This window comes from Callithrix jacchus, chromosome 5 (genome assembly GCF_049354715.1).
Source record: "Callithrix jacchus isolate 240 chromosome 5, calJac240_pri, whole genome shotgun sequence".
In the NCBI taxonomy this organism is placed as follows: Eukaryota; Metazoa; Chordata; class Mammalia; order Primates; family Cebidae; genus Callithrix; species Callithrix jacchus.
This window is the reverse complement of record NC_133506.1, coordinates 29,350,773-29,376,458: the sequence shown is the minus strand read 5'-3', so window position 1 is coordinate 29,376,458 and position 25,686 is coordinate 29,350,773.

Genomic DNA, 25,686 nt, shown 5'->3' with positions numbered 1-25,686 from the left:
AATTAAACTGAATTCCTGCATCTTAAAATAAGACTATTTCACATAATTATGTAGTAATATACATACATTTAGTTGAAAAATGGGAAGAGATTGAATCTCATGTCTTCAAGGCTGCCCCCTTCACATCAGGTGCCTACATTACAGGTCTCCATCCATCATTTCCATTCACCTAAGGTAGCTCGAGTTTGCAAGACCTGGTTTATAGTCTACCTCCATAAGTATTAATTCTGCAAGAGTTCAGCAGAATATCTACCATGCTCTCATGAAACCCACTCTACATGAGAAAACAAAATTCTCAGAGCCTGTGAGATTCAATGCAGTGGCAGGATGGGGTGGCAGCTCTCAGCCTCCAACATGCTCATGTTACCACACTGGGCTCAAAGAGTTCACAATGCCCCGGACACAATCAGAAGCTGAATTTAAACAAGTGAAAGGAAGCGTGTACAAGAGAGAATTCTTTGTCATTTGTGAGTCACACATAAGATGTACTAGTTTAATTTTTCTTTACTTACCTTGTTCTTGGGAAGGGGCTTGAATTTGTGAATACTAGGCATTTTCCTCATAGTAAGATTTTCTCTTTTTAAAATTGTTGTAAGATATGCAGAACTAACCATTGACATTTTAACCATTTTTAAGTGTATAGTTCTGTGGCAGTAAGCACATTCACATTGCTATGCAATCATCAACTTTATCCATCATCAGAATTGTTTTATCTTCTCAAGCTAAAATTCTGCACCCATTAAACTCACTCCCTGTTCCCTCTTTTCACGGCTCCTGACAACCACCATTCTACTGTCCATCTCCATATTTGCCTACCTAGGTACTTTGTATGAGTAGTACCATACAATGCTGTCCTTTTGTGTCTGGCTTATTTCGCATAGTATAATGTTTTCAAGGCTCATCCATATTGCAGCATGTGCCAGAATTTTCTTCCTTTTTAAGGCTGAATAATATTGTATGTGTATATGATATTTTCTTCATAAGTTCATCTGTCAATAAACATTTGGGTTGCTTCCATCCTTTGGCTATTGTTAATAATTCTACCATTAACATTGGTGTATAAACACCTGTTCAAGTCTCTGCTTTCAGTTCATTTGAGTGTATACCCAGAAGTGGAATTTCTGAATTGCATAGTCCTTCTATGTTTAATTTTTGGGGGAACTACTATACTGTTTTCCACAGTGGTGGCACCATTTCACATTTCCACCAGCAGTGTTCAAGCGTTCTAATTTATTCACACTTTTGCTGACACTTGTTATTTTCTCCCTCCCTCTCTCTGTGTGCGGTTGTGTGTATTTGCCTGTGTGTGTGTGTGCGTCTTATGCTGGCCATGCTAATGAATGTGAAGTCCAATGTCATTAAAAATTTTCTTTACATATTCTTCTAAAAGTTTTATAGCTCTGGATCTTATATATGGTTTCCAATCTCCATTTTAAGTAAAGTTTTGTGTATGATAAGTGTCCAATTTTTTCTTTTGCATAAAGATATCCAGTTTTACCAATACTACCTCTTGAAAAGACTATTTTTTTTCCTATTGAATAGTCTTGACACCATAATGAAAGGCCGTATATACAAGGATTTATTTCTGAAGTCTGTATTCTATTTCATTAGTCTACATGTCTGTCTTTATGTCAATACAGCGCTGTTTTCATTACTGTAGTTTTGTACTAAGCTTGAAATCACTAAATGAATTTGATTTGCATTTTTCTAATAATAAACAATGTTGAACATCATTTCATTTGCTTGTTGGCCATCTGTATATCTTCTTTGGAAATGTCTATTCAAGTTTTTTGCCAGTTTTTAAGTTTGGTTGTTTTGCTGACATTGTTGAGTTGTAGGAATTCTTTATATATTCTGGATATTAATATCAGGCATACAATTTTCAAGCATTTTGCTTTGTTTTATAATTGTCTTTTCATTCTATTGATAGTGTCTTTTCATACACAAAAGTTTCTAATTTTAAGTCAGTCCAATTTATCTATTTTTAATTTTGTTACTGATGCTTTTGGTGTTATATCTGAGTAAACACTGCCAAATCCAACATCATGAAAAATTTCTCCTACATTTTCTTCTAAAAGTTTTATAGTTTTGGGTCCTACTTACCGAAAACCATTTAGGTTTTTCACCTATCTTAAGTAAATTTTTGAATATGATATGGGTTCAAGTTTATTCTTTTGCACATAGATATCCAGTTTTTTCAATACTACCCTTTAAAAAGACAATTTTTAAAAATATTAAATAGCATTGACACCCTTAGTGAAAGACCACATATGCAAGGATTTAGTTCTGAGGTCTTTATTCTATTCCATTAGTCTATATGTCTTATCTTTTTCTGAATACAGCACTGTTTTAATGATCATAGCTGTCTATTAATCAGGAAGTGTGAGCCACCTTCTGCTTTTTCAAAATTGTTTTGGCTATTTGGGATCCCTTGAGATTCCATATGGGTTTTAGGATGAAATTTTTTACCTCTGGAATAAGCAATGTTGGAAATTTGAAAGACATGACATTATTTAAATTCCTTTAAATAATATTGACATTTCAACAATATGACATCTTCTAATCCATGAACATGGTATGTCTTCCATTTATTTTGTCTTCTTTAATAATTTCCAGGAACATTTTGTAGTTTTCAGTGTGCAAGTCCTTCATCTTCTTAGTTTTGTTTATTCCTAAGTGTTTTGATGCTGTTGTAGATAGAATTGTTTTCTTAATTTTGTGTTCATATTATTCCTGGTTAGTATCTAGGAACACAGTTTATTTTTGCATGTTGATTTTGTGCACTCCAAATTTGCTAAATTTGGTTATTACTTCTACCAGGTACTTATGTATTTATGTATTTATTTAGGGACTCTTTAAGGTTGTCTACATATAAGATCAAGTCATCTGTGAACAAAGATAGTTTTATTCCTTGTGTTTTGGATGACTTTATTTTTCTTGCCTAATTGCTCTGGCTATGACTTTCAAAATTTTTGAATAGAAATAGCAAAATTGGATATTGTTGTCTTGTCCTTGATCTTGGAGAAAAAACTTTCAGTCTTTCATCATTAAGTGTGATGCCAATTGTGAGTTTTAAATATCAGACCTTTATTATGTTAAGATAGTTTCATTCTATCCCTAGTTTGCTAAGTGTTTTTTATTATGAATAGGTGTTGAATTTTATCAAATAATTTTTATGCATCAAGATAATCATATGTTTTTCCTTCCATTCTGTCAAAGTGGTGTATTACTTGACTGATTTCCATGTGTTAAAAAGTTCTTGCATTCCAGTAATAAATACCACTTGGTCATGGTGTATGATTCTCTTAATAAGCTGTTGAATTTAGTTTAGTAATATTTTATTGAGAACTTTTGCATCAGTGGCTTTTTTTTTTCTTTTTGAGGCAGAGTCTCACTCTGTTGCTCAGGACAGAGAGCAATGGCATGATCTCAGCTCGCTGCAACTTTTACCTCCCAGGTTCAAGTGATTCTATTGCCTCAGCCCCTTGAGTAGCTGGATTACAGGTGTGCACCACCACACGTAGCTAATTTTTGTATTTTTAGTAGAGATGAGATTTCACCATGTTGGCCAGACTGGTCTTGAATGCCTGACCTCATGATCTGCCGCCTCAGCCTTCCAAAGTGTTGGGATTACAAATGTGAGCCACTGCACCCAAGCTTGCATCAATGTTTATAAGGAATATCAGCTTATAGTTTTCTTTTCTTTTAGTGTCCTTGCCTAGATTTGGTATCAGGTAATACTGGTCTTAAAGAATGGGGTAGGAAGTGTTCTCTGAGGATTGATGTCGAATCTTTAAATGATTGATAGCATTTACCAGATAGAAGTAATCTTGTGCAAGACTTTTCTTTTGTGGGAAGTTTTTGATTCCTGATCCAAACTTCTTACTAGTTATAGGTTTGTGTAGGTTTTCTATTTACTCATGATACAGTTTTAGTAGTTTGTTGTTTCTAGAAACTTGTTTATTATGAGATCGTTATTAAATTTGTTAGTATATAAATTTTCTTACTACTTAAAATTCTTTTTGTTTCTCTAAAATAATCAGTAGTGTGTTCATTTTCATTTCTGTTTTTGTTGAGTCTTTTCTCTTTTTCTTAATCTAGCTAAAGCTTTGTCAATTTTGTGTATATTTTTAATATCTAACTTCCTGTTTTATTAATTTTTATCTATCATTTTTCTTTTCTATATTTTATCTCTGTTCTACTCTTCACTATTTTCTTCCTTTTCAAGCTAGACTTAATTGGTTATTTTACAGTCAGGCAGGGTCAACCTATACAATTTATATAGGTCACTGATTTGAGATTTTTTTTTTTTAATATAAGTGTTTATAGCTACAGATTTTCTGTTGTGTTTCCATTTTCATCTTTATTAGAAAAGATAGCTTCTAATTTCCCTTGTGATGTCTTCTTTGAACCATTGGCTATTTAAAAGTGTATTGTTTAATTTCTATATATTTGTAAGTTTTCCAGTTTCCCTCCTGATATTGATTTCTAATTTTATTTTTATTTTTTGAGACGGAGTTTCACTCTTGTTACCCAGGCTGGAGTGCAATGGCGTGATCTCGGCTCACCACAACCTCCGCCTCCTGGGTTCAGGTAATTCTCCTGCCTCAGCCTCCTGAGTAGCTGGGATTACAGGCACGCGCCACCATGCCCAGCTAATTTTTTGTAATTTTAGTAGAGACAGGGTTTCACCATGTTGACCAGGATGGTCTCGATCTGTTGACCTCGTGATCCACCCGCCTCGGCCTCCCAAAGTGCTGGGATAACAGGCTTGAGCCACCGCGCCCAGCCTTGATTTCTAATTTTATACCATTGTCATCAGAAAAGATACTTTGTATAATTTTAATCATTTAAAATTTATTATGATTTGTGACCTAACAAATAGTCTGTCATGGTGAATATTTGATGTGCACTGGAGAAAAAATTATATTCTGCTGTTGTTGGGTGGTGCTTTACAGGTGCCTGTAAGATCCAATTAATTGATTGTGTTGTTCATGTCCTCTTTTCTCTATTAATCTCCTATTTGTTTTTTCTCTCAAGTTTTTCTAATAGGGTATTAAAGTCTCCTTCTGTTATTGAAGAGGTTTCTGTCTATTCACTAAATTGTGTTTGTGTTAGATATGTTAGAGCACTGGTGTTTGGTACATATATCTTTACGATGGTTATATCTTTTTGAAGAATTGGCCCTTTTATATACAACCTCTTTATTTGCCTCATTAAAGCTTTTGACATGAAGTTTCTTTTGTCTAATATTAGTATAGCCAAGCTTTCTAGTTTTTGGTTATGATTTGCATGAAATATCTTATTTCATCTTTTCTCTTTCAACCAGTGTGTCCTAAAATCTAAAGAGAGTTTCTTGTAAGCATCATATAATTGGATCTCATTTTAAAAATCCATTCTACCTATTAATAATTATTTTATATGCCTAAAAATATAATATATATACTAAATTATAAAGTATAAGTATATCCATATTAAAATTACTTTATATGCCTACATGTACTTATTTTTTATAATTTTGTTAATTTTTCTATATGTCTTCTCTCTCATTTCCTCTATTGCTGCTTTCTTTTGTATTTAGTTTTATTTTTTGTGTTTGTGCATATATGGTGGCATGTTGTTTCGATTAAATTTCAACTTTTATTTTAGATTCAGGGGTACATGTGCAAGGTTGTAACATGGGCATAATGCACTCAGAGAGTGAACATAGTACCCAATAGGTATTTTTATAAGCTATAACCCTCTTCCTCCCTCTCCCATTTAGTAGGCTTTAGTGTATATTATTCCCATGTTTATGTCCATGTGTGCTCCATATTTAGCTGTCATTTGTAAGTGATAATATGCAGTATTTATTTTTATTTTCCTGCATTAATTCACTTAGAATTATGATCTCCAGCAGCATCCATGTCGCAGCAAAGGACACAATTTCATTCTTTTTTGTGACTGTGTAGTATTCCATGAAATATACATACCACATTTTCCTTATCCATTCTATTGTCAATAGGCATCTAGATTGATTCCATGTCTTCACTTTTGTGAATAATGCTGGATGGATATATGAGTGCATGTGTCTTTATGACAGAACAATTTATATTCCTTTGAGTATATACCCAGAAATAGGACTGCTGGCTTGAATGGAATCTATTTAAATTATTTGAGAAATCTCCAAACTGCTCTCCTCAGTGCCTGAACTAATTTACATCTCCACTAACATTAGTTAAGTGATCCCTTTTTTCCCTAGCCTCATCAGTATCTGCTGTTTTTGAACATTTTAATAATAGCCATTCTGATTGGTGTGAGATGGTATCTCATTATGGTTTTGAATTGAATTTCTCTAATGATTAGTGATAATGAGCATATTTTCATATGTTTGCTGGCTGTTTGCATGTCTTCTTTTGAGAAGTGTCTGTTCATAGTCTTTGTTCATTTTTTAGTGGAGTTGTTTGTTTTTTGCTTATTGATTTGCTTAAGTTTCTTACAGATACTGGATATTAAACTTTTGTCAGATATATAGTTTGTAAATATTTCTCCCATTCTGTAGGCTATCTGTCTAGTTTGATGATAGTTTCTTTTGCTGTGCAGAAGCTCTCTAGTTTAATTAGGTCTTACTTGTCAATTTTTGTTTTTGTTGCAACTGGTTTTGGTGACATAGTCAAGAATTCTTTGCCAAGGCCAATGTTGAGAAAAGTATTTCCTAGCTTTTCTTTTAGAATTTTTAGAGCTCGAGTTCTTATGTTTAAATATCTAATTCAACTTAAGTTGATCATTATATATGGTAACAGGTAAGGGTCCAATTTCATTCTTCTGCATATGACTAGCCAACTATCCCAGCACCACTTATTAATTAGGATGTCCTTTTCCCATTGCTTGTTTTTGTTGGCGCTCTTGAAGATCAGTTGCTTGTAGGTGAGAAGCTTTTTTTTTCTGAGTTTTCTGTTCTATTCCATTGGTCTATGTGTCTGGGTTTTTTTGTTCTAGTATCATGCTGTTTTAGTTATTGTAGCCTTATCGTACAGTTTGAAGTTGGGCAGTATGATAACCCTAGCTTTGCTTCTTTTGTTTAGGATTGTTTTGGCTGTTTAGGCTCTTTTTTAATCTCCATATGAATTTTAGAATAGTTTCCTTTGAAAAATAATGATGGTTATTTGATAAGAATAGCATTGAATCTATAAATTGCTTTGGGTAGCATGATAATTTTAATCATACCGATTCTTCCAATGAATGAGCATGAATTTTTAAAAAATTTATTTGTGTTGTCTCTGATTTCTTTCAGCGATGTTTTATAGTTCTCTTTATAGAGATCTTTTACTTCTTTGGTTAGTTGTATTCCCAGATATTTTATATTCTTTCTGGCTACTGTACATGGGTTTGTCTTCTTGATTTCACTTTCAGCCTGCCCATTATTAGTGTATAGAAATGTTATTGATTTTTGTGTACTGATTTTGTATCCTGAAACCTTGCTAAAATCATTGATTAGTTCTGATAGCCTTTTGGTGAAGATTTTAGGGTTTTCTAAGTACAGAATTATATCATCAGCAAAGAGAGATAATCTGACTTCCCCTTCTCCTATTTGGATGCCATTTATATTTTTATTTTGTCTGATTGTTCTGGCTAGGACTTCCAGTACTGTGTTGAATAGGAGAGGTAAGAATTGTCATCTTGCCCTGTTCCAGTTCTCAAGGGGGTGCTTCTAGCTTTTTTCCATTCAGTGTGATGTTGGCTATAGGTTTGTCATCGATGGCTTTTGTTATTAGTATTTTGTTGAGAATTTTTGTGTCTTTGTTTATCAGGGGTATTGGCCTGAAGTTTTCTTTTTTTGTTGTGTCTCTGCCAGATTTTGGTATCAGACTGATGCTGGCTTCAGGGACTGAGCTAGGGGGAGGCTCTCCTCCTTGGCTTCAGGGACTGAGCTAGGGGGAGGCTCTCCTCCTTCATTTTTTGGGAATAGTTTCAGTGAGACTGGTATCAGTTCTCCTTTATATGTCTGGTAGTATTGGCTGTGAATCCATCTGGTCCAATTCTATTTTAGTTGGTAGGTTTTCATTACTGGTTCAATTTCACAGTTTGATATTGGTCTATTTGGGGTTTCAGTCTCTTTTTTATTCAATATTGGGAGATTGTCTGTTTCCAGGAATTTATCTATTCCTTTTAGATGTTCTAATTTGTGTGCATAGAGTTATTCATAGTATTATCTGAGGGTCTTTCGTATTTCTGTGGGATCCATTGTAAGGTCATTTTTGTCATTTCTGAATGTACTTATTTGTGTCTTCTTTTTTTCTTTGTTATTCTTACTAGTGGTCTATCATTCTTGCTTATTTTTTTGAAAAACCAACTCTTGGTTTCAGTAATCTTTTGTATTATATTAATTTTTGCAACTCAACTTGTTGAGTACTTATCTAATTTTAGTTATTTCTTTTCTTCTACTAGCTTGAGGGTTGGAATTTTTTTCTAGTTCATTTAGGTGCAAAGTTAGATGTTAATGTGAGATGTTTCTAACTTCTAGATAAACACCTTTATAGATAAGGTGTTTATTTATAGATAAAGGTGTTTATCTAGAAGTTAGAAACATCTAGATAAACTTACTTTCAACACTGTATAAGCTGCTTCCAGAGATTTGGGTAAGTTGTGTTTCTATTTTTATTAATTTCAACATTACTTTTGATTTCTGCCTTAATTTAACGTTAACCCAGGAGTTATTCAGAAGCAATGTACAGAAATATATAAGATCCTCAAGCTGTTTAATTTCCAGATATTGTGTAGTTTTGAGAGATCGTCTATATTGATTTCTCTTTTTATTTTACTGTTGTCCAAGAGTGTGTTTGGTATAATTTCAATGTCTTAAAAATGTATTGAGACTTCCTTTTTGACAAAACATGTGGTTGATTTTCAAATATGTTCTATGCATAGATGAGAAAAATGTATATCCTTTGATTGTTAGGTGTTCTATAGTTGCCTCTTATGTCCAATTGTTCAAGCGTCAAGTTTTAATCCAATTTCTTTGTTGGGCAGTTTATTCTTCTGGTGCCATGTTTTGATTTTCTCTTCATTTCCTTTCGTCTTTCTTTTATAGATATTTTCCCTGTAGTCATAATCTGGATTGCACATGGCATCCTAAAGTCATAGCAGCCTGTGTTAAGTGTATGCCTACTTGACTGGAATTGAGTAAACAAACCTGTACTCTTTTACAGCCCCATTAACAACATCACTTTGTGTTATGAATGTCACAAATTACATCTTTATGTATTGGCTGCCCATTAACATAGTTTTATAATTATTTTGGTTGATTTGTCTTCTAAATATTGCAGGAAATAAAGCATGAGTTTATTAACGACATTGTAATAATATTGGTTTTTATATTTGTCCATGTATTTACTTTACTGGAGACATTTATATTTTCATATGGCTTTGTGTTACTGTCTAGTGTTCTTTCATTTCAACTTGAAAGACTCCCTTTAGCATTTGTTGTAGAATGGGTCTAGTGGTAGCAAACTCCCTCAGCGTTTGTTGATCTGGGCTCTTAATCTCCCTTTCATTTTTGGAGGACAGTTGTTCCAGGTATAGAATTCTTGGTTGACGCTCTTCTCTTTCAGCTCTGTAACTTCTGATATTAACTACTGGGAGCTAGCACAGACCCCACGGTTTAAGGGCTCAGTTGACAGCCTGCCAATTACAAGTGGTGGGTTCTCAGGTTACTCACAATTTCTGTCTGACTAAGCTACAAATCAGTCTTTCACAACCCAATTAATCCAATTCTCATGTTCAATCATTTGCTAAAATGGCTCATAGAACTCAAGGAAACACTTAACCTTACTGGTTTATTATATAATAAAGTAAATATGATAAAGGATACAGATGAATAGCCAGATAAAAAAGGTACATGAAGCAAGGTCCAGAAGGGTCTCATGTGCGAGAGTTTCTGTCACTGTGGAGTTGGTGTATGCCACCCTTCTGGAACGTGGACTCAGTCTTACAGGGATTTTTATGGAGACTTCACCACATGAGTATGATTATTAACTCAATACTCAACTCCTCTCCCCTCAATGGGAAATGAAGCTGAAACTTCAAAGCTTCTAAGTATGGTGTGGTCTGTCTGGTGACACACACACACACACACACACATATGCACATATATATTTCTTATTATTTCACACTGGTTGTCACACATAACACAGTACTGAGCCTTTCTGTCTCTCAGCTGTTGAATGAAGTAAGTTAATATATTCTTGGCACTTGACAGGTTCTCAGAAAAATGAAGTTATTATTGTTTATTATTATATTATCAATAATAATGTGTATATCTCAGTAAAGAAACCTCTGCTTCCTTCCACATATTCCTGTGTGGTACTGGAATTCTATACTGTGCAGCTGAACACAGAGCTCCGTAGAATATGAGGTCTGTCTATTGGGAAGGGAATTCAGCTCTAAGCCTTGCCAGATGCTTGTACCACAGTCAAGCAATGCTAGATGTTCATTGAACACCATTTATGTTACCAAAGAAACACTAATTATGATATCCTTATGATTAACTACATATCTGACATGAAACTCAAAATTTGGTCTTCAGACCTACAGCATCCATGTCACCTGGGAATCATTAGAAAGACAGAATTTCAGACCTCATCCCAGACATGCTGAGTCACAATTTACAAGATCTCCAGATGATTCATCTGCACATTCAAATTCGGGAAGCATGATTGTAGTGCCAGCTGAGAGAAGCAAGGCTCCCCCAGCTGGAGCATGAACTTGGAGCTGAGGCCTTCTGAGAGCTAACCAGCCTGCTGCAGGTGCCTCCAGATCTGGGCACTTGCCTGTTCACAAACCAACCCAGGATGAAGATTAAAACCATCTACACTCACCTGGATAGCACAGGGTCACTGCTATGTTTAAAAATAAATGAGAAGTGACTTTAAAATTTCTTTCTTATATAACCTTTAACAAAAAGATCGCTGGGGTCTCCAATGGGTAATCATGAAGACCCTGGATCGCCCTTCAAACCCTCATGAAATGATGTTTGAAGCCCTTGGGAAGAAATACAAAAAATGAGAGAGAGGAGGTTTAATGAGAAACAAATTCTAGAACCTATCTCTGGTCCTACTGTCTCCAGATCTGTGACTTTAGGCAAGTCACTTAACCCCTTTCAACCTCCATTGCAAATGGAAATTTAACTTGTTAAATGGAAATTGTAATAGCTGTCTTATCTACTTCACAGGGTTGCCCACTGATGGATATCATGAAGTAATGCCAGTTTCAAAAGTTGTAAATGTGTCCTGCAGATACACCACAAAGGACTTGCAGCTTCCTACAGGCACCAAAAGTGTCTAAGGAAAAACTGTAGCCAAGGACCTCAATGAGGGTTGACTACATTAAAACAATTAGGAATTCTCGTCACCTTACTTTTTAAAGTCTTCACGTGCATTGCACATTTAATAGCCCTAAAATTATGAAGAAAAGTATTATTATTATTCTAATATATATATGAACATGAAGGCAGGGAATAAATGTTACTCTGAAATGAGTATATTTGTCAATCATCATTCTCCAGTTTTCTCTTCCAATCTGACGTAGTCATATATTTCATAGGCCACAGCTCTCCTTGTGGAGACGTCAGACATTTTCAAATTGTACATATATGCTTTGACCAAATGGAATAGTCCTGAGAAGTGTGACTCCTAGAGAGATTGCTGTTTGTTAAAATAAATTTAATCCTCAGAGAACTGGCCTTCACTTTCTAGGTGGAAAAAGGCTTCTCAAGTTACAAACAAATTTAGCTATCAAAGTAGGTAATGGTAGAAATGACTAAGAATAATAGTTAATGAGGCAGACTTCATTGTTTTACAAAGAAATTCATACAATCTCCTAAATTTGGTGGATTTGGAACACCCACCATCCAGATCTCAATTAGAAATAAGGTTTAGGATCGTAGTATTTTTGTACTAGAGGTGATCTAGGTGTTGTGAGTTAAACTCCCAGGTATCAGAGAAGGGAGGTGTGCCTCATGGAGATCAACTGACTTGTCCAGTTTACAAATTTAGATATGATAGTTGTGGGGTCAGAAAGCAGGACTTCTGAAACCCCATATAAAGCTCTTCCTTTGATATGACTGGAACTTGTTCCTGGGGGTCATATTTATTAGGTTATAAAAGTGTCATATTATGAGCTGCTTCATTCCTGGCAGTGAGCCCACGTTAAGCCTTACATAGAAGTTCTAGAGATCACCCTCAGCTCACTTGCTCTATTTTGCAAGGCTTCTTAAAATTCCATGGACTTATTAATTCTTCCATGCATTTGATACCTCCGTGGAAAATATGTACAAATTGGCTCAGTTAAGAGTGCAAAGAATTCAAGAAGTGAAGGTAGACAGAAAAAAAATGTGAGGAGTCAGTCAGACAGGTTTAACTTTTAACCATTTCTCATGAAAACAAAAAGAACTTTATCAAGACCACCACTATCAAAAAAAGGGGGGGAAAGGCCAACTTCCATATCAAATAGATTGCTCTTCATTAATCAATTTATTTGTGACAATTTTTCTCAAGTGAAATGCTTGATGTCTGACTTTGTTTTCCAGGGCTGTGAGTGGACGGCGCTGGGGCTGTGGTTCCTCCTCTTTGTAGAGGCCAATCACAGATGGCTGGTATTTTGCGTTCTGTCTTCCAACGCCCTTGGGCTCCATCTGGTCCAGATGTCTATTCTAAGAGCTGACGGTTAAAATACTAAGCTCAGTCCCAATATGTGGCCACTATTTTAATAAATATTTTCCTACTCATAGAAATATTCACCGATGCTTCTTTAACATTGAAAAGAGAGATTTACATTTTTAAATGTTGCATTTTGAATTAGGTTATAGAAGAATAATACGATGACCAATTTTCCACGTACCGTTGGTTATTTGACTACTAATTTGATTGTAGAACTGTTCTTATGTTGTGTCGTTGTTTAGGGTAAGCTAAGCATTCAAGTGGGTTTTAAATTTCTGCTTTCAAATCGACTCATAGTCAAAATACAGAGAAAATATGTTATGCAGTTACTTATCATATTCAGGAGTATTTTTTAAAATCCCTATATTCTATTGGAATAATAAGTTAATTGTAGACGTAGAATGAAAAGGTTTTTACTTCCTTCAGCTAAAAATAATTAAATGATATAGAAAAAAACTACTGTAAAAAAGAAAATGGCAAATGTCTGCCTTTATGGATTTTTCTCTCATAGAATACACATCTAATAAAACAGTGGGGACAATTTAGTGAAGAAATACAAATTTATAGCATTTCAGAGAAGAACTAAGAAATAGCTGGATTCTGCAACACGACCATCTCACCACGTTTGTGTAAACAGTTAAATAGAAATCAAAAGCTCAAAGTGTAGATACATTCTAATCTTGAATATAAAATATATTTTAACCTCAGTTAAAATAGATTATAGATTTTGAAGAACAAAGAACAACTTAGTTAAAACAAGAACTAGCCCTAAACTTTGGAAATGAAGCTTATAATTTTTCCAACTTGGATATAGGACTTCCTATTTATCCTTGTGAGCAGGCAGGACAATGTGTAGAGTTAACTACTTGCTATAAATTTTACTTGTGAAACTTCTAAGATTTATGGGCAAATAAGGTCATACGCAGCCTCTTCTGAAAGTTTTCAAACAGTTTCTTACAGAAGAGCCCCCAAAGCTAGTGGGCCACCTGGGCAGCTCATGCTGGCCTCTGGGCAGCCTTTTCCTCTGTGCGCTGGCCAGACTCTAAGACCAAGCATTTGTCATTGGACAGCACTTCTTTTCCAAGGACTCAAGGAGTAGAATGATAAGATTTGCAGTGCTCATCCTTCCTTTCGGTCAACAGCCCAGCCATTTCACTGGCTATGCAAAGAGGCAGAAATATCACCCAATGATGAAAAACAGCTCCCCCACAGTCAGCTATCAGTGTCTGCTGTTCGTGGCTCTAAACCAAAGGATGGAGATGCAAAGGGGAGCAAGGGAGTCTTTATGGCTCCCCTCATGGAGTTTATAGAAAAAAAAATCTCCCTGTCACAGTTCAGTCTAATAGTAACCACCGCCTGTTCTGGAAGCTAAATAATTTACTCCTTTTGACCTTCACACAGAAATCTCTGCCAGCAAATCCCTTAGAATTCCATAAAAGAAACTTTATGAGTGAAATTCATCCAATAAATTCTCAATGAGCCAGTCATGGAATCATGAAACCGCTTAGGTTCCCAGCTTCCTCCTTTGCAGAGGGAAAGAAGGTTTCCTTGTGCTTGTCCCTTCCTTGGGAAGCCCAGCTCCTAGCAAATGGGCAATCTGTTACAAGCTTAAGCCAACACACAGGTACAGCCTGGTTTCCACTCCCTTGAAACATAAACCTCTCTGTTCAGCAGCAACTTCTGGCTCCAGAGTCTTTTTATTTCTCCAAACTGTTGCCTCTGTTTGAATGAAATAGCATTTTAACACATCTGAATGTGTTTGGGTATATTTTCAGACATGGAATAAAGAAAACACTTCCTTGCTCAATATATTTTTCTCCAGAGTCATTCCTAAGATAGTAAGACAGACTTATTTTTCATGGCCAAAAAAAAAAAAAAAAGAAAGAAAGAAAAGAAAATCTCTTCCTATAAATTTTTTTTGGACCGGATTTCAAGGTCTTAAGAGCTTTCTTGGAATCCTCTGTATTTAGAGAGTTTCTTGATGATGACGTTACAAGTTGGTTTTTCATTCTATTAGCCACAGCAGAAGTGGAAGAGCTATGGCCCCTGGTGTAAATAAAGTTTCATTGGAACACAGCCAGGTATTCACTCATAGATTGTCTATTGCTACTTTTCTGCTACAACAGCAGAGTTGAGTGGCTGGGACACAGACAGTATGGCGCACAGAACCTAACGCATCTTCTCTTTGGCCCTTCACAGAAAACATCTGGCGACCTATGTTCTGTAGCCATAAAGCCAGCCTCCTATTACCTGCATGTCCCTGCTCTTATTCTCACACTTACACTGTTTTCAATACTCTTTTACTGTTCTTTTCAGCTCTTTGTTTTCTTATTCATCCTGGAGCTTTTGTCTGTGATGTTCTAAACACAGAGCCTCCTGCCTTTCCCAAAATGGTGATTGATTCTACCCCAGCCTTCAGATTCAAGTTCTTCATGACTCAGCAGTGAGGAAAGTAGTATGAGAACCTGCAGTTCCAACCCCGTGCTCCACACTGGCTGTATTTTCTTGCCCAGAATATGAATTGTTTTTAGCATATTCGTGTCTTAGAATGTCTTTTCCAGATTACTGTGTTCTGTAATCATTATTTCACAAATTTAATTTTCCATCTTGCCATATGGTAGGTGCATTTCTAGGTGTTTTACGCTCCAAACCCAGTTTATCTTCAGTGCTCCACAGCACTGCAAAGTTGCTACTTTTGAGTCCCCTCTATAGATGCCAGACTGAGGTGCAGAGAGCTTGGGTAATTTGCTCAAGTTTACAAAGATGGTGAATCGCAGAGCCAGAATTTAAAGTCAAGCCACTCTTGCTCCCATTTGCTTACAAAATTCTTCACTACATTGCATTGCCAGAAAACAAGGAAGAATAAATTATTTTTACTATTCTAGTGGAAATACTTCTAAAATATTTGGTATACTTCTCTGCCATCTCAGTTAGGTCATACTGAACATAAGTTAGCCTCTTCAGGACTAGTTAATATCATAACTGTTTTAAATTTTATGGTGGTATAGAAGCATCTGAATCTACAAAATGACTGTTGGGCTGTGTAAACTTAGGCAACTAACTTAGGCTCTCTGAGCCTCAGCTGCTTCATCTGTGCAGTGATGTCAGTCATACACTCACAAAAGATGACAGAAAATGCCCTGAATAATAACTGCACCAGGCAGTTATTATTCTTTAACTTGGCTGCCTGAAGACCATTTAGATTTACTTCCTCAGTGCTTAGAATTACTACCAAGAACAGCAAGTTTCAGTGATAAACTGTTATTTGCACTCCTGCAGACTGTCTCTGCCCTAGATTGTTTCTTGTGGGAGGGCAGTGCCTACAATCTGTATATTTTCTGCTGAGGCTGGTATCTCTAGTACCAAGTATTGTTTCATGAGGATTTACTGTGGCTCTTCATAGAGACAGAAAATGTTGTCGCTAGCCCAGCTGTCATGTGGACAACAGGCATAGATAACAACAGTCAGCTCCAGTGAATAGCCAGCCTCAGCTCTCCACGGGACTGCCTTGGAAATAAGGAGAGAGCCCTAACTGTAATAACAGCCAAGTACATCAGAAAAATGTGAAGGGACCAGCAACTTAGCATACTGATACAGTTTCACGTGGCCTCTGCAGCAGAGGGGTAGGTCCAGGGCCACTTTGTAAATACTCTTCCTTAAGGGAGTGATTCTGAACCTATCAGAGCTCTTTGGAAAGAAATGGATACAGGATCAGGCATGGGGGTTGTTTCAGTGTTCCAGAAATCCTTGGCAGGGAAAGAAGCTTAATCTTTTCAATGAGTGGCTCTGCGATGCGTATGAACGGGTGAGTGGAAATGAAGAGGAAGCATGTTTCTACTTGCTCTGCGGAAGCACTCTTGAAAAACTGGTCCCCAAGGACAAACTCCAGGGCTCACAGCAGAGTCTCCCATTAGGGCCACTCTCGGGGAACTCGTGCATTAACTGAGGTTGAGGGAAGGTCCTTTCAACTCTGAAATCCTCTAATTTAAGACTTTTGAAAAGTTACCCTGTGAGTTCTAACAGACCACAGATCAGGTGATGACGCTATGCTTCACAGCATTCTGGCAAAGCTTTTCAAGGCACGGCTCTCAGGAGCATCTGTTCAGATCACCTGGGCCTCTGCTAAAATGCAGATTGCTGGTTTACTTGGTCTGGGGTCTGTGAGTGCTTTTCCAGTAAGCTTCCAGGTGATCCTAGATTCAGGACCATGCCTCAAGCAGTAAGGTCTTAAAGGGTATGTGAATTAGGGTTAACAGGCAACCTCCTTGGTTCCCCACCTGCAAAGCAGAGGTCTGCACTAGCTCCTCCTGCCTCAGCCCCCACCACACTCAGGCTGAGTGCTCTGCTCCTCAGTGAGGATACTCCATCGTTTCTCATCCAATCCAGGACAACATTGGAGTGAAAGGGGCATTATTATGGTGGGATGTAAACTGGAACTCAGGTATTTTTCCTGTTAGGCCTGCTACTGAGGGTTTTTCTTTCTTCTTTTTTCTTTTTTTGCATAAAATTTGTGTTCCTACATCTTCCTTTATTCCTAGAGCAGTATTTCTTGTTTTCACATTTGTTTTTATGGGTAAAGAAAGTATTTTGAGTTGTCTGTCCGAAGGGAAATGGGACAAGAAGCAAAAAACTGTTCAAACGGCAAATAAACTATTTAGGATTTGATGTGTATTCATGAGTCACGGGGGTAGGAAGAGGAACTTAACTGCACTAGGTCGGTAAACCACAAACCCTCTGAATCAATAGTATTTCGTTTGCTGTTCTAATAATGGCAAACACCAAGGTGTACCAGAGTGGGTGTGAGGGGTTTCTTTCCTTTTTTTTTTTTTCTTATATGATGTTTGAACATAGCGTTAAGTTCATTCAAAGGAGGCAGGAAGATTTCCTGTGTCACTGTGAAGGCAAGGGAGTGGGGCTCTGCCTGGGACTCTGGGAGAGAGAAGTGCTGGCTAGAGAGATAGAATCTTCTTACGTGAAGGGCAGCGTGTCATCTGTCTGGCTGGACATAGCTGAGATCAGAGACCCTCACAGAGTGGGTAGGGGGTTCTTATGTTTCATTTAATGAGCACAAAGACCCATCGGGCTGGCCGCACTTACTGTAAGAGAGGAGGAAGTGGTGCTCCAAAAGAATGAAATACCGTGGGATGCAGTCGGGGTTTGAACCTGCGCCTGCAGACCCTAAGGTGTGGATCACATTTGCCAAAAAATAACTTGCAAATTGCAGGAAGCTGCTATCATCTTCCATGCCTTCATCGTACAGATGAGAAAACCTGGCTGAGAGGCCCAGGGATTCTACAGCAAACATAACGCACAAAAGAGCAAAGGAGAATAAGAAGACACCTTTGCGCTCTGGACGGATGCTGCTTCTGTTCCGCACTGCTCCCTCTAAGCATTCATGGAGACACAGGGTGGAAGAAGTCAGCTCTGTGATTTGTGTTTGCCTCCAGCATATGCAAGTGTTCGTGCATCCTAGCACTCTGCGAGCATGTACATGCATCAGTATGCTTGTATGTGCAAGGCTGCTCTTGCATGTGAGTGTGTGTTGCATGAATTTGTCCATACACACGAGTGTATATGCATTTTTGGAGGGGAGAGGGAGAAAATATTAGTTACTGAGCCCCAAGCCTGCACCTATATAAGCCAAGAACTTCCCTTAAATCATTGCACACATTTAGGTAGATATTATCATTATCTGCATTTTTCAGATGACAAAAACTTTCAGTTACATAATACATATTACCAATCGCAATATAATTCATTGTTTATAGGAGTCATAAAGAAGGTCATCTAAATTTTCCTAGACCTGAGAATGTACTTTAAGAATCCTGCAATGATTCCCATGACAAATAGAGGTTAGCATCACACTGGAGTACAGACATGCACTGGTTAATAAACTGCTGGTGACTTCAGGGTCTGACCACCAGGGTCTGATAGCACAGACACTGGAATCAGTAGCCCTGGTTTGTTCTCACACTCAGGTGCACCAGCAGCAAGGTCCATGAATAAAGCCAAGAAGCAAGGCCTTCTATCATTTTTAAGACACCCTTGCCAATTTCAGAATAACTGTTTCTGGTAGCTGTTCTTGTGTATACTCAAGGGTGCAAAATACATTTCTTGCCTGGGTTACATAAAATACAAGACAACGCCAGGCAATTTATTAGATCACATTATATAAAACTGCTGATATCCAACATTTTCTTCCTACAAAAATGACAATTTCATATGGCTCAACCCAATCCTTCGTTAAACTGTAAGAAAGAGAGAAATAGCCAGATGGAATTAGCCAACCACTCAGGAAAGTTAATCTAGGTAACAAGAGGTGAGAGTTATTATTGGCTTTCCAAAGCACATCTTAAGAATCTGCCACTTTCAAAGAAATGCCCCTACTCTACGTTTATCATGAACTCAGCTTGTGCAAGAAACAAGGGCTATAGGATGAGATTCAGAATTATGGGATCAATGTTTTATGCCGAATCCAAGCCTCTGGTGGATGGAAATTGATGAGGAAGGAGGAGGGAGAGTCTAGGCAGCTGCGAATGTGGCCTTTGTGGCTCTGACCTACTTGGACATTCAGGCTCCATCCAGGCCCCACCATCTGTAAATGAATAATTTTTAAAACCCTCCTTGAATGCCTTGTTAGCTACCTCTTAAGCTTACTCTTTATCTTTCACTATTAATGTCCAGACAGAGGTTCTCAAATTTTGGGGTCTCAGGATCCCCTTATACCTTTAAAACTTATTGACAATGTAAAGAGATGTGGTTTGTGTGGGCTTATCTACTGATAGTTAATGTATTCGAAATGATAACTGAAATTTAAAAACACTTATATATTAATCGGCTGGGCACCCTGGCTCATGCCTGTAATCCCAGCACTTTGAGAGGCTGAGGCCAGCAGATCACCTGAAGTCAAGAGTTCGAGACCATCCCAGTCAACATGGTGAAACCCCGTCTCCACTAAAAATACAAACATTAGCTCGGCGTGGTGACGCTGCCTGTAGTCCCAGCTCCTTGGGAGGCTGAGGCAGGAGAATCCCTTGAACCCGGGAGGGGGAGGTTGCAGCGATCTGAGATTGAGCCACTGCATTCCAGCCTGGGTGACAGAGAGAGACTCCATCTCAAAAATAAAATAAAAAATAATAAAAATATGTATTAATAAAGTCACTATACGTAACATAAGCAGTTTTATAAAACATACTGTACTTTCCAAAACAGAAGCTGGATGGAAAGAGTGGCATTATTTCACCTCCTTGCCTTCTATTTAAAGACTGGCTTACAAGAGACATCTGGAACCCGGCGCCGGCCTCTTCGTTTGGTCTGTCTGAGGATCCCATGTCCCCTTGCCTCTGGAAAGTCCCAGCATACACTCTTGAAGAAAAGCAAGTCGTTTCTCAGGAGCACTGTATTAGGAAAATATAAATATAAATATATATATATATATATATGCATATATATATATTTTTTTTTTGAGATGGAGTTTTGCTCTTGTTACCCAGGCTGGAGTGCAATGACACTATCTCCGCTCACCGCAACCTCTGCCTCCTGGGTTCAAGCAATTCTCCTGCCTCAGCCTCCTGAGTAGCTGGGATTACAGGCACGCGCCACCATGCCCAGCTAATTTTTGTATTTTTAGTAGAGACGGGTTTCACCATGTTGACCAGGATGGTCTCGATCTCTTGACCTCGTGATCCACCCGCCTCGGCCTCCCAAAGTGTTGGGATAACAGGCGTGAGCCACCGCGCCCGGCCAGGAAAATATTTTGAATTTATGGACCCCCGAAAACAATCCTTAGGGCCTCGGGGGTCTCTGGACCATAGTTTCAGAACCATTAGCCTAGAGTGATTTTAAAAATTATTAGACTTTATTCTGAGCTCAGGTTGAGACCCCTCACACCCCTGGTTCTATTGCGCAGCGAGGGTTGGGGATCACCACTGTCCGTTGTCTTACTGCCTAAAACGCATCGGTGATCTGCCTTGACTGTCTCCAGCTCCCCCTCCGGCTCCTGCGTTCAGAGCGAAGGTCGCCTGGCTCCATCGTCGCGGGGGCACTCATGGAGCCTGAATGAGGCCCCATCCGGAACGTGGGCGTGTGGGGGTTGGCGGGAGACCAAGGCAAGGGTGACGGCTTCTGAGAAGCAGAATGTGCTGCATCACATCCTGGACCAGGTTAACCTCTCTCTGGACCACCAACAGGAGAACCACCCCCTCCACGCCGGCCTCCGGTAGCCGCTCAAGTCCAGCTGGCAGAGGCACCTTCAGTTCCAGCAGCAGCTCCGGGAGGCCCCGGCCATGCCAGCCCCTAGGTTCCGGGAGCTCCCAAACAGGCCCAGCCCTGTCCCCTGGGCCAGGCTCTGGCCTCAGCACCCGCCCTTAGCTGAAATGCCTTCTCCAGGGCCAGGCTGCAGGCTCCCCCCCGTGGGTCTGCAGCCTGGGACACCTTCCCACACCTTCCCAGAGTCCCCTTGGCCCGTCTGAGCCAGTCCTCACTGTCTGGCATCCCTTCTAGGGCCAGAGGTGGGCCTGACTCCCACCCACGCGCCTCCCTGCCCAGCTTTCTGTGCACTTCCTACTCTGCCCAGCCAGGCCTTGAGTATCCACAGTAAATGGGTCTCCCACCAAAAAAAAAAAAAAATCGATCAATTGCATCGGATGCCCTATTAAAAGTCCAAACTCCTTAACAGGGAGCACAGTCCCTGAAGACCTAACAGCTTTCTCTCTGTCTTGCGGTCCCAGGTCCCCGGGGAAAAGCATGGGGTTAGCCTGACAATATTCATCAGGATTTCTCTGCAACACTGGGAGACTTTCAGCCTTCTGCAAAAGAGTCCTCTTACTGCTACCTGAGTTCCCCAGGTGAGGCCTGTTAATAATTCTCCACCAAAGGACTGATTTTCAGGAGGGCAGGGAAGTGTCTTTTTACAGGACTGTCCTCAGCACTTCCTTGCAATGGTAGCTCTGTAAACATTTATCAAATAAATGAATGAATGAATGAATGCCACATGAACCCAGCCGCAAAGATGCTGAGTTTTCCATCAAGCTACTCTGTTGTTCTCTCTCTTGTTTTATGGATTTTAAAGATGTGCTTCTCCCTCCTAACGACTAATTGTGTGAGGTGTGTGTGTGTGGTGGGGGTGTGTCTTGTGAAACAGGCTTGCGAGCCTGCCTATTTCACTCTAAGAAAGTTCACCAAATATATGAATTCTTGTCAGCTGGAGCCAGCCAGCCCTCTGCACGTGCCCTGAGCCATTGGGGCAGCTAGAGGGTATCCATGTCCAGTTGGAAGGTTGAATGCTGGTTGGATGCTGTGTGTTGGTGGCCTAGGACAGGTCAAGTGAGGAATGGCGATCCCCTTAGGATTGCTCCTTCTTCGGCACCCTTCAGCCTGCATATATGTGCAAGTGTGTGTGTGCGTCTGTGTGTGTGTGCTCACATGTATGTGAAAGAGTGTGTGTTTGTGTGCATTTGAACCATTTTAAAGTGAGCTAAAGATAGCATGCCCTCTGCCCCATAAATATTTTGCTATGTATTTTCAAAGAACAAGGATATTCCTTTCAGAACCATAACAGTTACCCAAATCAGCACATTTGACATGGATACAATACTATTATTCCACCCACAGACTATATTTAAATGTTGCCACTTTCCCCAGTTATATCCTTTGTAGCTATGCTCTGTCTTCAGTCTGTTTTAATTTGGGACAACGCCTCAGTATTTTTTGTCTGATTTGACCTTGGCATTTTTTTTTTTTTTTCTTTTTTTGAGACGGAGTTTCACTCTTGTTACCCAGGCTGGAGTGCAATGGCGCGATCTCGGCTCACCGCAACCTCCCCCTCCTGGGTTCAGGCAATTCTCCTGCCTCAGCCTCCTGAGTAGCTGGGATTACAGGCACGTGCCACCATGCTCAGCTAATTTTTGTATTTTTAGTAGAGACGGGGTTTCACCATGTTGACCAAGATGGTCTCGATCTCTTGACCTCGTGATCCACCCGCCTCGGCCTCCCAAAGTGCTGGGATTACAGATCTTGGCATTTTTAAGAGGTGCAGCCACTTTGTGTGATGGCCGATATGTCCGTTTGGCTCTGGTCATGCAAGTATCTAAATAAATAATGAGAAGTTGTGATCCCAGGTATAATGGGATAAGTCCATGCCACTCATCTCGCTCACTGAATGTTGTTATAAAACCTGGGCATAAGGCACAGGGCCGCTGTGAGGACTCTGAAAAGTGATTCATGGAAGAGGACTGGAATTTAAAGTGCTGAAAATGGTGGCGAATTCTTTTTTTGGTCTGTTGCTTTTATCCCTCAGGGCTCAATAAAGATGTAGTTGCAGGAGTGCATACAGAAACAAGTAACTAAAATCCCAGCTTTGTTGCCGGAAGACCTGAAAACGGAATCCAGAAAACTGGAAAATCCTGAGAGCTCATGGAGAGGGAGGAGCTCGGGAGAGAAAGAAGCTCGGGAGAGGGAGGAGCTCATGAAGAGGGAGGAGCTCGGGAGAGGGAGAAGCTCGGGAGAGGGAGGAGCTCAGGAGAGGAAAAAGCTCATGGAGAGGGAGGAGCTCGGGAGAGAGGATCTCAGGAGAGGGAGGAGCTCGGGGGAGGGAGAAGTTCAGGAGAGGGAGGAGCTCATGGAGAGGGAGGAGCTCGGGGGAGGGAGGAGTTCAGGAGAGGGAGGAGCTCAGGAGAGGGAGAGGCTCAGGAGAGGGAGGAGCTCATGGAGAGGGAGGAGCTCGGGAGAGGGAGGATCTCGGGAGAGGGAGGAGCTTGGGAGAGGGAGAAGCTCATGGAGAGGGAGGAGTAGGGAGAGGGAGGAGCTCATGGAGAGAGAGGAGCTCATGGAGAGGGAGGAGCTCAGGAGAGGGAGGAGCTCATGGAGAGGGAGGAGTTCAGGGGAGAAGGAGGAGCTCAGGGGAGGGAGGAGCTCAGGAGAGGGAGGAGCTCATGGAGAGGGCGGAGCTCGGGAGAGGGAGGAGCTCATGGAGAGGGAGGAGTAGGGAGAGGGAGGAGCTCATAGAGAGGGAGGAGCTCGGGAGAGGGAGGAGCTCAGGAGAGGGAGGAGCTTGGGAGAGGGAGGAGCTCGGGAAAGGGAGGAGCTCAGGGGAGGGAGGAGCTTGGGAAAGGGAAGAGCTCATGGAGAGGGAGGAGCTCGGGAGAGGGAGGAGCTCATGGAGAGGGAGGAGCTCGGGAGAGGGAGGAGCTTGGGAGAGGGAGGAGCTCAGGGGAGGGAGTAGCTCATGGAGAGGGAGGATCTCAGGGGAGGGAGGAGCTCAGGAGAGGGAGGAGCTCATGGAGTGGGAGGAGCTCGGGAGAGGGAGGAGCTTGGGAGAGGGAGGAGCTCAGGGGAGGGAGGAGCTCAGGAGTGGGAGGAGCTCAAGAGAGGGAGTAGCTCATGGAGAGGGAGGATCTCAGGGGAGGGAGGAGCTCAGGAGAGGGAGGAGCTCATGGAGTGGGAGGAGCTCGGGAGAGGGAGGAGCTTGGGAGAGGGAGGAGCTCAGGGGAGGGAGGAGCTCAGGAGTGGGAGGAGCTCAAGAGAGGGAGTAGCTCATGGAGAGGGAGGATCTCAGGGGAGGGAGGAGCTCAGGAGAGGGAGGAGCTCATGGAGTGGGAGGAGCTCAGGAGAGGGAGGAGCTTGGGAGAGGGAGGAGCTCAGGGGAGGCAGGAGCTCAGGTGTGGGAGGAGCTCGGGAGAGGGAGGAGCTTGGGAGAGGGAGGAGCTCAGGAGAGTGGCCCACAGTTGCCATGGGTCTGACAAAGTACACACAGGAGACACTGAGAGTGAAGCAGGAGAGACTCAGGCCTGGCCCAGCCATGGTGGGGCACGTACCTGTGATCAATGCGGAAATCACTGCGAAGGCTATTGTTTTTTTGAGTTCTGAACAAATTGATTAATAGACTATTTTTTAGAGCAGTTTCAGGTTTTGGGAAGATTCAGTAGACGGTGTCAAGTTCCCATATGCTCCTATCCCCCACTTGCCCTATTAGTACCGTCTTGCATTGGGACGGCGCATTTGTTTTAATTCATGGACCAATGTTGTTATATTATTACTCATTAAAGTCTTATAGTTAAGTCCAGAGTTCACATCAGAATTCGCTCTTGGGTACCCCCCATGGGTTTTGACGCATTCATCAAAATAATGCCATGTATCCACCATAGGGTACCGTACAGAATACTGTTTACTGCCCTGAAGATCTCCTGTGCTGAGCTCGTGCGGTGGTGTGTGCCTGTGGTCCCAGCGGCTCTGGAGGCTGCAATGGGAGAATTCCTTGAGTCCCGTAGTTTAAGGTTGCAGTGAGCTATGATCATGCTTCAGCTTGAGTGACAGAAAGAGATACTGTCTTAAAAAAATAAAAATTAACAAAACGTATCTCTTGCACCTATTCATCCCTCCCTCTACTCATCGCCAACAAGTCCACCCCAGCTGAACCTCTGACAAACACTGATCTTTTTACTGTCTCCATAGATTTGCCTTTTCCAGATGTCGAATGGTTGAAATCCTACAATGCAGTCTTTTCAGATTGATTTCTTTCTTTACGATATGCTTTTAAGGTTCCTCGATGGTGTTTTCTGTGGCTGGCTAGCTCATTTCTCTTTATTACTGAATAATATTCCATTGCCTGGATGTTCTACAGCCTGTTTATGCCCTCGCTGTTGAAGGCCATCTTGGTTGTATCCAAATTTTGGCAATTATGAATAAAGCTGGCATAAACATTCACATGCAGTTTTTTGTAGAGATACAAGTTTTCAGCTTATATGGGCAAATATCAAAGATCCCAACTCTGTGTCATATGGGAAGAATGGTAAGTGCACTTTCGTAAAAAACTGCCAATCTCCCTTCCAAGACAGCTGAACTGTTTTGCACAGGCCCTGGACTTGGAGTTATGCAAGGGTGAGCTGCAGTCTCTAAGGGGGCATGATGGGGCTGGTCCTATGACTTTTGGAAAACTGCAAACGTGATTCAGCTGCAGCAGTGGAAAGGAACTGCCACTGCTGGGTGGAAGCAG